Here is a 12,760-nt window from a genome sequence, read left to right on the forward strand (position 1 = left end):
ACAAACAAAACTGATTAGGAAAATCACCCATTGTTCATGTATTTTATATTTTTGTCCAGCAATTAAAATTGATTTTATCCATAGCTTGGAAATTATACTTTTTTTTAGTGGACAGATCTCTACATCCTGGGGAATGTGGGACTAGTAATCTAAATGCATTTTTTCTGAAGTCTCAATCTACCTGTTTTCTCATGATGGAAGGGAGCTTTCTGCTCCTTATCTTCCTCCTCCCCATGCACATTTCTTTTCTTGTTGTTGTTGTTCTTGTATTTCTCCAATCCTTACACAGTGAATACAGAAATTGCTATATGCTAGGTAAAGACTATAGCCTGAATCCACAAATTCAAAGTGATTTGCAGAGGAAAAATAGCTAATGCCTTCAGATACCCAAACTGTTTGATTTCTCAGGGATAATCTTAGTTCAAGAGTGATGTGCAGAACATTCATGTCTGAGTCCTCTGTGTACAGCATTCCTTCCTTTTACATTCTTTTTCCTGCAAATATAAAACAAGTGTCTTATTTTTTACCGAAGTCTGCACTGTAAATCCTTTTAAAACCTTCTGCCAGTGTGTATTATGTTTGCAGTAGAGTGCCCTCCATGTTAAATTTGATGTCAGAGAAAGGGGGATGGACTGAATAAATAATGTATGAGAAATCTTCCAGGTAATAGTTGTATCTTAAATGTGCAAAACAACTTTGCTTCTGTATTTAAATGCTTATTCCATTTAGGTAAGGGGGAACTTGTGGGAATGTTGCTTTTCAATAAAATGTCAGATTTAGCACAACACACATGCACACACCATACGTGAAAAGGAGACTTATAATTTATTTATAATTGAAACAAACATGTCACTCATATTCATTTAAAAAAAATCTATCACATAAATATGCTCAAGCTTTCAACACATCCAGTGATATTATAACTACTGGGTTAGTCCAGTTTGGACTGATGGACATATATCATTATGAATTTATTTACCGTAATCTTTGAGCAGATGTAAATATTTTTTGGTCCTGATTAAGTAGTGATTAAGATTATTTAGTTGTCTGCTTTTTTTAATCATGTATTATTATCTATTGTTTTATATGTATTTTGTAGAATGTACACCATTGGCAGGTTTCATTTTTATTGATTTTATTGTTTGTATGTACAGCGCTGTGTAAATGTACAGCGCTAAATAAATAAATAAATAAATAAATAAATAATAATAATAATAAGTGTTATCAGTCTATAAACTGATATAAATTGGTGGGGGGATCATCCCCTGGTTTTATTTTTGCTCTCTTCCAGGAATCTGGTATTTTTCCTCACAAGAATATTTCATTAAATAATTTATGTAATTGTAGGGTCAAATCATTGGCAAATGTTTTGTAAAAAAAATTGTATTAAAACCATCTGGACCTGTTGATTTATCAGGTTTTCAATGGATAATCCTGTTCTTTATTTCTTCTCAAGTTACAGGAACATTTAATATAACTTTAGGTACATTTCAGATTAGGTTAATTGGAAGTTCCCTCACAAAACCTATTTTTGTATTTCTGTATATTTCTGAAGAATATAATTATCATAAAATTCCTTAAAGGCATTGCTCATTTCATTTGGATTTACTTGTTAGTAACATGTTACTAATTTATTACTTTCAGTTTATTCTTAAGATATAAATAAAAAAAATAAAAATAAAAGTTCAGCACTGTCTAAATTCCCTAGCATAATATCCCCAAAATAACACTTGGATATAAAAAAGTAAGAGCTATTTTTTTTTATTCCCCAGAATACAACATGAGACTAAATGATCAAAAATAATGCTGCTAGTCATAGTTACTGAGAAAAAGAGTACAGTCTGTCCTCTGTATGAATGGATTCTGTATTCACAGATTTTTCAATCCAAATCTTGAAAATATATATTTTTAAAAATCCAAAAAGCAAACCTTGATTTTGTCATTTTATATATGGGGTGCCATTTTACTATGATTCTTTATACTATGGTACTGGACTTAAGCATCCATGGATTTTGGTATTCATGGGTGTGGGGGGAAGTTCCTGGAACCAAACCCCAGTGGATACCAAGGTCCCACTGTCATTAGTAATGTTGTTGTTATGGGCCTACTGAGTTCACTTTGATTTATTGTGACCCTATTATAGGGTTTTCTTAGCAAGATTTGTTCCAAAGAGCTTTGCCATTGTCTTCCTATAAACTTGAGATAATGTGACCTATCAAAGTCTGCCAGTGTGTCTCATGGCTGACCAGGGATTCAAACCCAGGTCTCCTGGAGTCTAACTTTCAAACTGGCTTTAATGAGTAATAAAGTACTTTTTAATGAGATATTTCGAAGCTCTGGCTGTTCCATGACACATGCCCCATCAGTTTAGCAAAACCAGAACTCCATAGTAGGAGGAATACCATATATGAAAGTGGCTTTTAGTGAGTCACTAGTGGTCTTTAAATGTTCTTAAACACTTAACCATCTCTCATCTTTGTTCTTTGGATCACAGTTCATCTCTAGTGTAACTGCAAGCATTTAAACCTACTAATGCATCAAGTATCACTGGGGTCTAATTTAGATATAAATGTGCTGGAAAGATAATTCATTGTGCTCAGCAGGTAGCGTGATGGATTTCTGATGTTTCTGATGATTCAATTCTTCTAGAATGATAGGCATGACCTAAAAATCACATCTGAACAGGGTGCTTCCATATTTGAACGGGCTAACCATTCCTTTGACTTGATTAAAGTATATGTGAACAAAGCAGGTCCATCTCCAATCTGATTTTATGGCAACAAAAGTTTTAGATAAAATTGAAAGCAGAAGTGAATCAGATAGACACAAATGACTCTGGGTCAATAATGAAGAAAAACTGAGCTGTATTATGCCTGTTAGAGCCATGCTAGGCGTAACAGGCAAGGATGCCTGTGTCTTTTCATATATCCACTACATACATGTATAAATGAATTGCTTGTCATTCTCATTTTCACAGGAAAATGAGCATGTAGGAGTGGGGCTGTGGATTGAACATCCTTCAGCTTCCAGTCATCATATTGGTCCTGCCGTTTGCCTCCTTTTCTAGCTAACTTCTATTAACTAGTGCTGAAAAAAACAAACAAACAAAAACCCTTATGGTAACTCACTCCTGGGAATGAAAATACAACAGGGGGAAAGGTTCAGTTCCCCTCTTTCACATAGACGTTTTACTGTTAAAGTACACCTCCATCTCCACATTATATGTCAGTGGAGCAGAATTCGGTCCTTTATCACTAGGACTGCATTTTGTCTGGGTAGTGATATCAAATGTTTAGAATGCATACATTAAATATTACATTAGAATATAATAACATTGTATTTGCAATAATCTTGTGAGTAGTTACCAGATGAAATGAAGGGTCCCAGTGTAAACATGGTATTAACAGATAGAATTTGTCATTGTAGACCTTTCTGCAGCCCACACGGTAGTTTCTACTGACCCTGCTGACGTAAGTTGTAGTTCAGGGGTACTTTGCTTTGGACTAGAAGATGTAATGCATTTCACACAAGGATGTTCTAATTGAAACCTCTAGAGATCACCCACTCCTACATCTATTTCCCTTATTCCAGAGTAGTTTTGTGTATTTCAGTAGGATTACTTCAAATTAAGGGAACTGTTTATCACAACCACTTTTCAGGACTACCAATCCAAATACAGAAGGGATAGGAATTCTTTTGGTTTTCATTGTCCTTCCTTCCTTCCTTAGTTTTGGAGCCAAATTGTCTCCAGCATGGGATTCTGGGAGATGCAAACCATCTATGAGTGGACTGACACCTAGACCCACTGCTGGCATGTGTCTCTCACACATACAGTACATTTTCACACACGGCCTTTGACACACAGGGACATTGCCACATTTAGAGTTTTCCTAGACACCGCTCCTTAGTGAATCCACACAAACCAAATAAGCAGGGGAATATTTTCATGCATGATATCGGACATTGGTTAAGGAGCTTTACTCTCCCCCTACCTAGTGCACTACATAATGGTCAAGGCACTGACTACAAATGGCGTAAAGAAAACTTGAAATAAGTCTCATCCACAAGCAGAAAAGACATACTAATACCTCAAGATACTGCCTTAAGAGAAAAGGACAACCAATGTGAGGTTTTTCATACTGGGGGAAATTTTCTGTTGAAAACTTATTTGTGCAAAATAATAATAATAATAATAATAATAATAATAATAATAATAATAGGTTTACACAAAAATATATATCTTGCCTGGAAAACTGCATGTTTCCTTTTAAAAAATTGTGCAAAACTAAGGTTTTAGTACACATGCACACACACACACACACATGCACGCACACACATATCGCAAAACAGTCCAAAAATGCAAGTTAATATGTATAAAAATTTGTTATCTTATTCAGTAGGGAGAATGTTTTTGAAATTATTCATTCTACTATGCAAGAATGAAACAAGCAAAGATTTATATCCCTCGGGATCACCAGTTTACCCATCCCATTAAAGTTGTATTGGCAATAGGAATCCCCCAGCAAAGCTATCAGGATAGATCCTACGAGTACAGGGTACTGTTTTTCTATAAATCACACCTGAATTAATGGCTAGAGCAATAATGACATATTAGTCTGATAGATTTAAAAGTAGCTAAATTATTCAGTCACCGAAATTACAGTATTTATTATTTTATTTATTTTGTACCCTGCCCTTCAGCCCTAAAGGCTCTCATTATTATTGTATTAAGGGTGGTATAAATATTTTCCAGGGTTGTCATTCCCTTACAGCAACACACTATATTCAAATAAGCTGATATATATTTGGGGATATGCAAGTATGGGAGAATAATGATACTGACCGTTAAGGATAAATTATTTCTTTATTCAAAATTGCAAGAAAGAATGGGTCAAAGTCCATTTTAGTAGATGAGATCTTTTGCAGGGGAAACATTTCTTCACCTACTTGAATTTCTCGTGCACATAACCTGCGCCATGCTCTTGATAGTCTTCTTTTCTCATCCAAAAGTACTGGAAAGGGCTGAGTGAGGCTACTATGGAACCTCCCAGCCAAGCTGCTATGCCTCTTACTGGGGAAGTAAGAAGCTTGATAGGGTACCCTCCTCCATGGAACAAGACATCCAGTTCCAGGCACATCCTCTCTGGGAAGCCACGAAATAATGATGAGCCTCCTGATAAGACAACATTATTAAGGATTTCTCCCTTCAACTCACCTGGAACCTTCTTCAGACTTTGGTAAACCAATTGATGAAGTCCCAGAGAACAATGACCCAGCAAAAGTGGCCTGAACAGTGGTTCTGGGCAACAAAAACGTTCTTTGCCTAGTGTTAACTGGTGACCATCAGGCATCACAATCCTTATAGTGTCCTGACAAGCTTGGTCTTGGAGCTCTGTTTCATAATCCATGGACACATAGCAGTATTTATTCTTAAGTTGGGTCACTATCCCTTTTTCCAGTGTCCCAATAGGTACATTGGAGCTCTTCATTAGTAGGTTATGCATATGCTTGCAGAGAACCCAGCCAGCAACATCCAGTCTGTTCGTACCTTCCATAAACGTTTGCCCAGAGTATATGGGAGTGACATGGGAAACCCCAGCCCCTACCTCCACAGCCAATCCAGTGACCCTTCCACAGGAACAAAGGGAGAGGAAACCTGTGTTTGTCACATTCAAAGCTGGGACACCAAGACCCTCAAAAAGCACCTCTGCCATCTTCTCTCTGTTTGTGGTGGGGCAAGAGGGAGAGTCACTCATTAGTATGGGATGCTCCTCAGTGAACACTTTCAACCCACAAAAAATGAGATGGTTCCATAAGTTCTCCATGGCTTCCCAGTCCAGAATGATGCCATGCTTGAGTGGATGAGTTTGAGGTTGTGTGGGGTTGCCTTCCCCACTGACCATATGAGCAAGATGATGATCAGGAGTCAAATATGTAGTTTTCATGGTAATGCTTGGCTTTTCCTCTCCTGCAAAGCCTGACCGACTGAATGCACTACCACTGTCTATCACGATTGTAGGTTTCTCCATGATATGTGTTACCTCTTTTGACTTTGTGGGAGGTGAAATGCAGTTGCAGAATAAGAGGGGAAACACTCTCACCCTGCCAAAAGCAAATCCAAAAGCATAACTAAATAGCAACAAGTCTTGGCTTATTGTGGTTGATAACAAAGATGGTCTGTAATCACTATGCATGAAGGATTCTAGCTGAGAGTCAAATTCCTACAGGGACACTGCTCAATACTTTATCATGAAAAAGAATAGTTGCACATAGGAATAACTCTCTATGGAGGCCTTTTTTACTGTAATTAGCACAATCTAACAAAACATAGGCCTGTTACAGACAGGCCAAAATAAAGCTGCTTCGAGTCACTTTGGAGGTATGGTATTTCAATGATACATGAGTCCTAAGAGTCTGGAAGCTTCACCAAAGCTGCACTCCAGTCCTTAGGACCGGAGTGTGGCTTTGGTGCGGCCTTTGAACTCTTAGGACGCATGTATCATTGAAATACCATACCTCCAAAGTGACTCGAAGCAGCTTTATTTTGGCCTGTCTGTAACAGGCCATAGTGTTGCAGGATCCTATGTAAATACAAGAAAATATATTTGGGCAAGGTGCTGTGTTTCTTCATGTACCTAAATGAATTAATAGGGGAAATTGCCATTTGAACTGCCTTTTGCATATTGCTGATTCTGTGGTGCTTACTATACAATACAGACCAGTTTTGAGCAGTCATGCTTTCACGTACAAACACTAGAAATGGTGGATAAATGTTGGCAGCCTGATATAGGGCTAGCATGTGAACACATTCACCAAGTAATAGAAGTGCAATACAGAATAAATCCAAAAGGAAGAGATGTGGGAGTTTCTTGTCTTCTTGGAAATTAGATCTTTGAGATCCCAAAGTATGTTCACATTAAGGGGACATGGTAGCAGATAAGATGCTGATTTGGAACCACATTTCGGCACCAAAACTGGGCTTTGGAAGCAATCTTCTTCGCATCATTCTTGCCTAAAGGAAATACTGCCTAAAGGATGAGAACCTCCTGTTGAATGGGGTGAACTGTGGGCTAGAATGACTGTTTATGGGAAGACCCCTCTAAACTGGGCAGAGGAATCTTCCATAAGTGGTCCCTTCTGGTGGCAGGAAATAGTTCTGAAGTCAAACTCATTGTTTTTATAAGTTACCGAGAAGACACCAGATATTAAGTGAGTGAGAATGTGCAACAGAGGCATCTCTGATATCTCAAGGGGCCCTCTGAGGCTGTGTGTTCCCATTTTGAATTAATGAGATGAGTGGTGGTGCTGGGCTGCACACCCCTTGTGGCTTCGTCACCAGCTTGGCTCCCTCCCTGGGGAGAGAGCCAGACCATGAGGGGACACTTGTCCCTCTGCCACTGCCTTGACTTCTTCCTCGGGGAGAGAACTGAGTGACAGCAAAGCCACAAAGGAGGTGCTTGCCCCTCCACTGCAGCTGGTGTCAGCCCTCCTGTGGAGTGTTGCCTGGAGAGGTCTGCATGCCCCACACCTGCCCAGTGATGCCACTGGCTTCCCCATACCCCTTTCTTTTCATGCAGCAGCCTTTGCAGCTGCTTCTCTTTTTCTCTCAAAAGATCTTTTCTTTCCAGCCATAAACCCCTCTCAGAATAATGCTTGAATCTAGCATCATCCACTCACCCACCCACTCTTTTCTCTCAGTCATCCAAGAATTAATTGAACAGGGTGGAACTTTTGAGAGAGGCTGATGCCAAATGCATTTGGCATAGTTGGGAGATTCTTGCAAAAAATGCTTCAGAAAAGAAATATATCAAAAACTATGCCTTTATCAACTTTTTAAGGCCTGAAAACCTTCCAGAACTGAGTCAAAGAGTCCTGACTAGACCGCTCCTATCAAACTCACCAGCCACACAAGACTGGATGAGCGTGGGTGACCTCAAGCTACAAAAATCCCACAGAAACTACTTCATAGCACCCATTCTGGCCACAACATCTGTACTTTTTAAAACAGCCTAGTACTGTATTCTGCCAAAGAGCTGAGAACACCCACTTCCCAAATAACACACCCTCACCAAATTCACCAGCCACTCCATGGGAGTGATGGAAAAATGGACAAAAATCACATTGAAACCAGCTTCTAGTAGCCTTCCTAGGCACAACATATGCTTTCAAAAGAGCCCCAAACTCCCACTTCTCAAATACCCATCCTAGCCAAATACATACTGTTTTGAAGAATACCCAGCTTGTGCCTGGAATGGCTACTACAATGTGATTCTTGTAGAATTTCTCTGCTTTTTTTCATCATTCCTATGTGGTCCTGGATGACTGGTGAATTTTGGTGAGGGAGGATGTAGGGAATGGTGTTCTGAGCTCTTTTGTTCTAAACTGTTCCAGAATCTTTTGTAAAATACACATCTTGTGTTCAGTGGCAACTGGAAGGCAGTTCCTGTGGGATACCTGCTTCTTTCTCCCTCTACCTCCATCACTCCCCCTTTAACCAGGTCTCTATATGTGCTGAAAAGCTTGGTTTCTGAGAGCTGAATCAATTATTTAAACTCTGACATATTTTTTAAAAATTGCATTACCTATTCTAGTAGTGATAGAGAAGGGACTAAAGTAGGGTTCTTAAAATGAAAACCAAGCTGTCTGCATCTACACTGTAGAATTAATGTAGTCTGACACCACTTTGCCATAGTTCAGTGATATGGAATCTGAGATTTGAGATTCTGTAAGATATTTAGCCATCTTGGTCAGAGCACTCTAGGAGCCACTAGAAACTACTAATCAGAGAATTTCATAGGATGAAGCCATGATGGTTAAAGCAATGTCAACCTGCATTAATTTTCAGTGTGGCTGCAGGTGTTGTTATTCGTGTGGGATTTTTATGGCTTGTTACATCACTCTCATTAGGTTGTGTGTGTGCGTGGTGAATTTGGTGGGAGTGGCCTAATCAGACGTTGGCATTCTGGGCTCTTTTACTCTGTTCCTAATGGTGGTTGGGCCTTTTAAAAAATTCCATTATCTGTGTTTGTTTTCTGGCCGTGATTATTATTGATTTCATTTCATGATTATTGCTGAAAATAATGCTGTCATAGAGGAGGGCGGTATTAAAAAAAATTATCTCCACCAGGTATCAAAGTATACTAGATGCACCACTGCATGAGACCATGCCGTCAAAAACATCTGGGACACATCACACATACTACTGTGTAGGAAAATGTGTGACAGAGACTTGCATGTTTCTTCTAGCTGTCCAGTGTGATCTGTCCAATTGTGCCTGCATATTGTGCATTCCGGTCTGTTCATCTAGATATAGAGCACCAATAGTCTTGTTGGTGACACTTGTAGTGAATCCTAAAAATGGTATATGATTTTGCTGCATATAAAATGTGCTCTTGTAATGCCACAACTTCCACCCATGATTGTAATATCTCACTTTACCTTTCCTGACAGTCAATGAAAGTGTGTGATCACCTTTTTAGACCTTCTGACACATTTCTGCTTCTTTACCTTTAATATCTCACAGGAACCTCTTGATACTTTCTTACTATACTCAGAGGTGCCTCTGAAGTCTCCGCAGGCACTTGTGTGGTGGTGAATCAGGTGGCTGAGGAAAGGAAGAGCCCAGCCTTGATGATAATTCTTAGAATCCACAGGTGGTTTCTCTTTCCAGCAAGGGTGTGCATTTTCTTCTGTGATCTCATCTGGTTCTACCATATACGGTTCCATGTGAAGTTCTCCTCTGAGTGCAGCTGCTGGAATTAAGATCCTAGCAGCTCCTGCTGCTGCTGCCACTGCCCTAGCCAGTGGACATGGAGTGGGGGACAGCTAAGAGACTTAGCAAGTGAAAGTTGAGAGTCCATCCCAGGACCGTATGTGGACTGCCCATATGTACTTTGTGGGGAGAAATGAGACATGCAAGTTGTAGGTTCAGTCCCTGGCATCTCCCTTTAGAAGGATCTTGTAGTAGCTGCTGTGAAAGTCTCTTTCCTCAGACTCAAGAAAACTATTACCAGTTGTCTTCCAAGCCCAGAAATAGTAATAACCATGCCTTCTTATTTGCTCTTAGCATTCTGTAGATTACAGATATAATGTCTCTGAACAGAGTTTCTGTTAGGTTTGTTATGGCTAATATCCAATGACTATTTTATCTCCCAGGAATGTGGGGGTAACATAAGAATTTACTGAACATAAAAGTGTACTGGAATTGGTGGTGTGTAACCTACTAGTAATTGCTAATGTGTATGGAAGCACTCCTGTGATGGGTTGCCATAAGTCAGAAATGACTTGAAAGCACATGGCAAGAAGAACAAAGGAAGCATTGGGTGCTGCATACCAACATATTACTCCAAATTTTGAAATGTAACTTTTTGGATTACAGTGCCCAGCATCCCCCAATGCCCAGTATCCCCCAATCAGTCTGGGTGTGCTGAGGACAGAGCTCCAAATAGGTAATTTCCCCCAAAGTCTACTGTTACTGAATGTCAGCATTTCCAAGCCCATCATTCCCCTCACCCCCAAGAAATGCTACAATAAGGCAAGTTGAGCTTCAAAGAAAAGTAAGCATGCTCCATATGGAGGTATCCAGGTGTTGCTGGACTGCTTCTCTCAGAAGCCCTCATCATAGATTGTGTTGGACAGGATTCTATTGAAGTTACAACCTAAAAACATATAGACAGATGGACTTTGCCTGCTCCTGGTTTAGGGCCAAGGCACATTCATCACTGAAAAACCCACAGGATAATGTTTCAAAGGAAAGAAGTACATGTGCTTTACAAACAGGATTCTCACACAGAAATTCCTTCTGGAGGAACAGGAGATCCAGATATAGCCCGAGAAACACAAGAAACTATAGATCCAGAAATGTTTTCCCATGGGCTTCAGTGTTCTCCATACATCATTCTTTCATGTCTTAGTGGAACACCTTCACAGTATGCAATTAAACCTTTAACTGACATGGTTCAACCCTATGGGATTCTGGGATTTGTTGTTTGGTAGGGAACTAGAGTGCTCCATCAGAGAATTCTAAATGCCCCTCCCTAAACTACCAATACCAGGATTGTCTAGAATGCAGCCATGGCAGTTAAGCTGGAGTTTTAGTGCTATAATTGTATAGTGTGAAGGGTCTCTGGATGAGGGCCCATTAGGAGCCGATTGTTTCAGGCCCTTTAAATAAACCCAATATGAAAGCATCCTTGTGGAAGGGGAACGTGCTCACTTGGCTTCAAGGCTTGCCTTGTAGTAATTAAGAATAAGAGTTTAATTGGGGCCTCACTCACAATTGTGTGGAATTACTGTGGCAGACTTCAGTGCAGCAGTCAATATTTAGGTAGCAGTTGTTGCTCAAACATCTTAACTTGCTTTATCTCTTCTGTGCTGGATTCTCTGATTATTAATTGATCCTTTGCTTGTTTTAATTTCCAGCAAAGCTCTATCACTTATTTGGCTGCCAAAGATCAATTTGCATGAACTGTGACCATTGTAATCAGGAAAAGGTACCTCTTTGGACTCTTAACTCCTAGAATCCCCAGTCAGCTTGCTTATTGGCCATGTTAGCTAAGGGATTCTTGGAGCTGTGTTTAAAAAAGTAACTTTTCTAAGCTCTGCTTGTAATTGCAGGATATATATCCTGAATGAATCTAGGCTTAGGTACAGACCAATATTTTACAGTGGTATCTTAAACCCAGAAAGCCTTTGTTGTGTCCAGTTAAATGAGTATGTGGGTGCAATTTAAGGGATCAAATAAACAAAATAAAGTCTATTTCCATCTGTTCCATTTCAGTTCTTCTTCTTGGTTACTAATGTAGCTCCATCTTGCCCTTATAGTTATTAATATATGGGAGCCTGAACATAAATCAGAAAAGTTTGTATTTTAACTCCTTGAATCCTCATGCCAATATGGCTGCCACTCATGAAAAAATTGGCTATGCCAGCTGGATTCAGGGGCTGAGAGCCTACATCCAGCAGGAAAATCCATCTGCACAGTTCTCTGTCCTCTGCTGCCACCCTATTTTCTGCCATGCCACAGAGGAGGTTGCTGCTGCTTACTGGTGTGGATGGGGGGAGGCAATTGAGATAATGAAGAATTAGCTGCTCCCACATTTGCCACAACAGAGATATGTAAAGATGAAGAAGGCCATTTTATTGGAGTAGAGTTATGAATGGGAGACATCAAATATTTTGTTTTAGCTATATATGTGCTGATTGATGGTAAGCAAAAATTCTTTCAGAAAATAGGAAATTTACTACGCAATTTAGAATATGAGAATATAATAATTCTAGGTGATTGGAATAGGGTGATTGATCCCCTTCAAGATAGAGCATCTAAGAGAAAGATTACAAAAAAAAAAAGGGAAACTTCCTATAACCTTTTTTGATCTACAAGAAGAAATAGGTCCGACTGATGTTTGGAGAAAACTTTATCCACTTGAGAAAGGCCATACTTTTTTTCCTAGAATCCTTTAAATCCACATCGAGAATTGATAAGTTTTTGATTGTTGAATCACTTCTTCTGAAAGTTAAGAAAATGGACCTTCTGCCAAAGTTTATTTCAGATCATAATTTGATTACACTTTCAATGGAATTTGGATTGAAACAATTTAGTTGGAAATTAAATGATTCTTTAATAAATAATAATACATTTTTGGAAAAAGCAAAAAATATGCTGAAGAAAGAAAATCCCGTAGGAGAAATGCCTAGAAAGATGGTATGGGATGTAAACAAGGTGGTGGTGAGAGGGATCTTAATTCAAAGAGGAGCTGAA

General features: G+C 39.2%; 1 protein-coding gene across 1 annotated transcript in view; it reads left to right on the forward strand.

Annotated features, from left to right (window-relative positions):
- Positions 1-12,760, forward strand: part of NECAB3 (N-terminal EF-hand calcium binding protein 3) — a 142,886-nt gene that overhangs the window by 95,967 nt on the left and 34,159 nt on the right. The gene's annotated exons all lie outside the window — the stretch shown is intronic.

Source organism: Sceloporus undulatus, chromosome 4 (assembly GCF_019175285.1).
Source record: "Sceloporus undulatus isolate JIND9_A2432 ecotype Alabama chromosome 4, SceUnd_v1.1, whole genome shotgun sequence".
NCBI lineage: Eukaryota > Metazoa > Chordata > Lepidosauria > Squamata > Phrynosomatidae > Sceloporus > Sceloporus undulatus.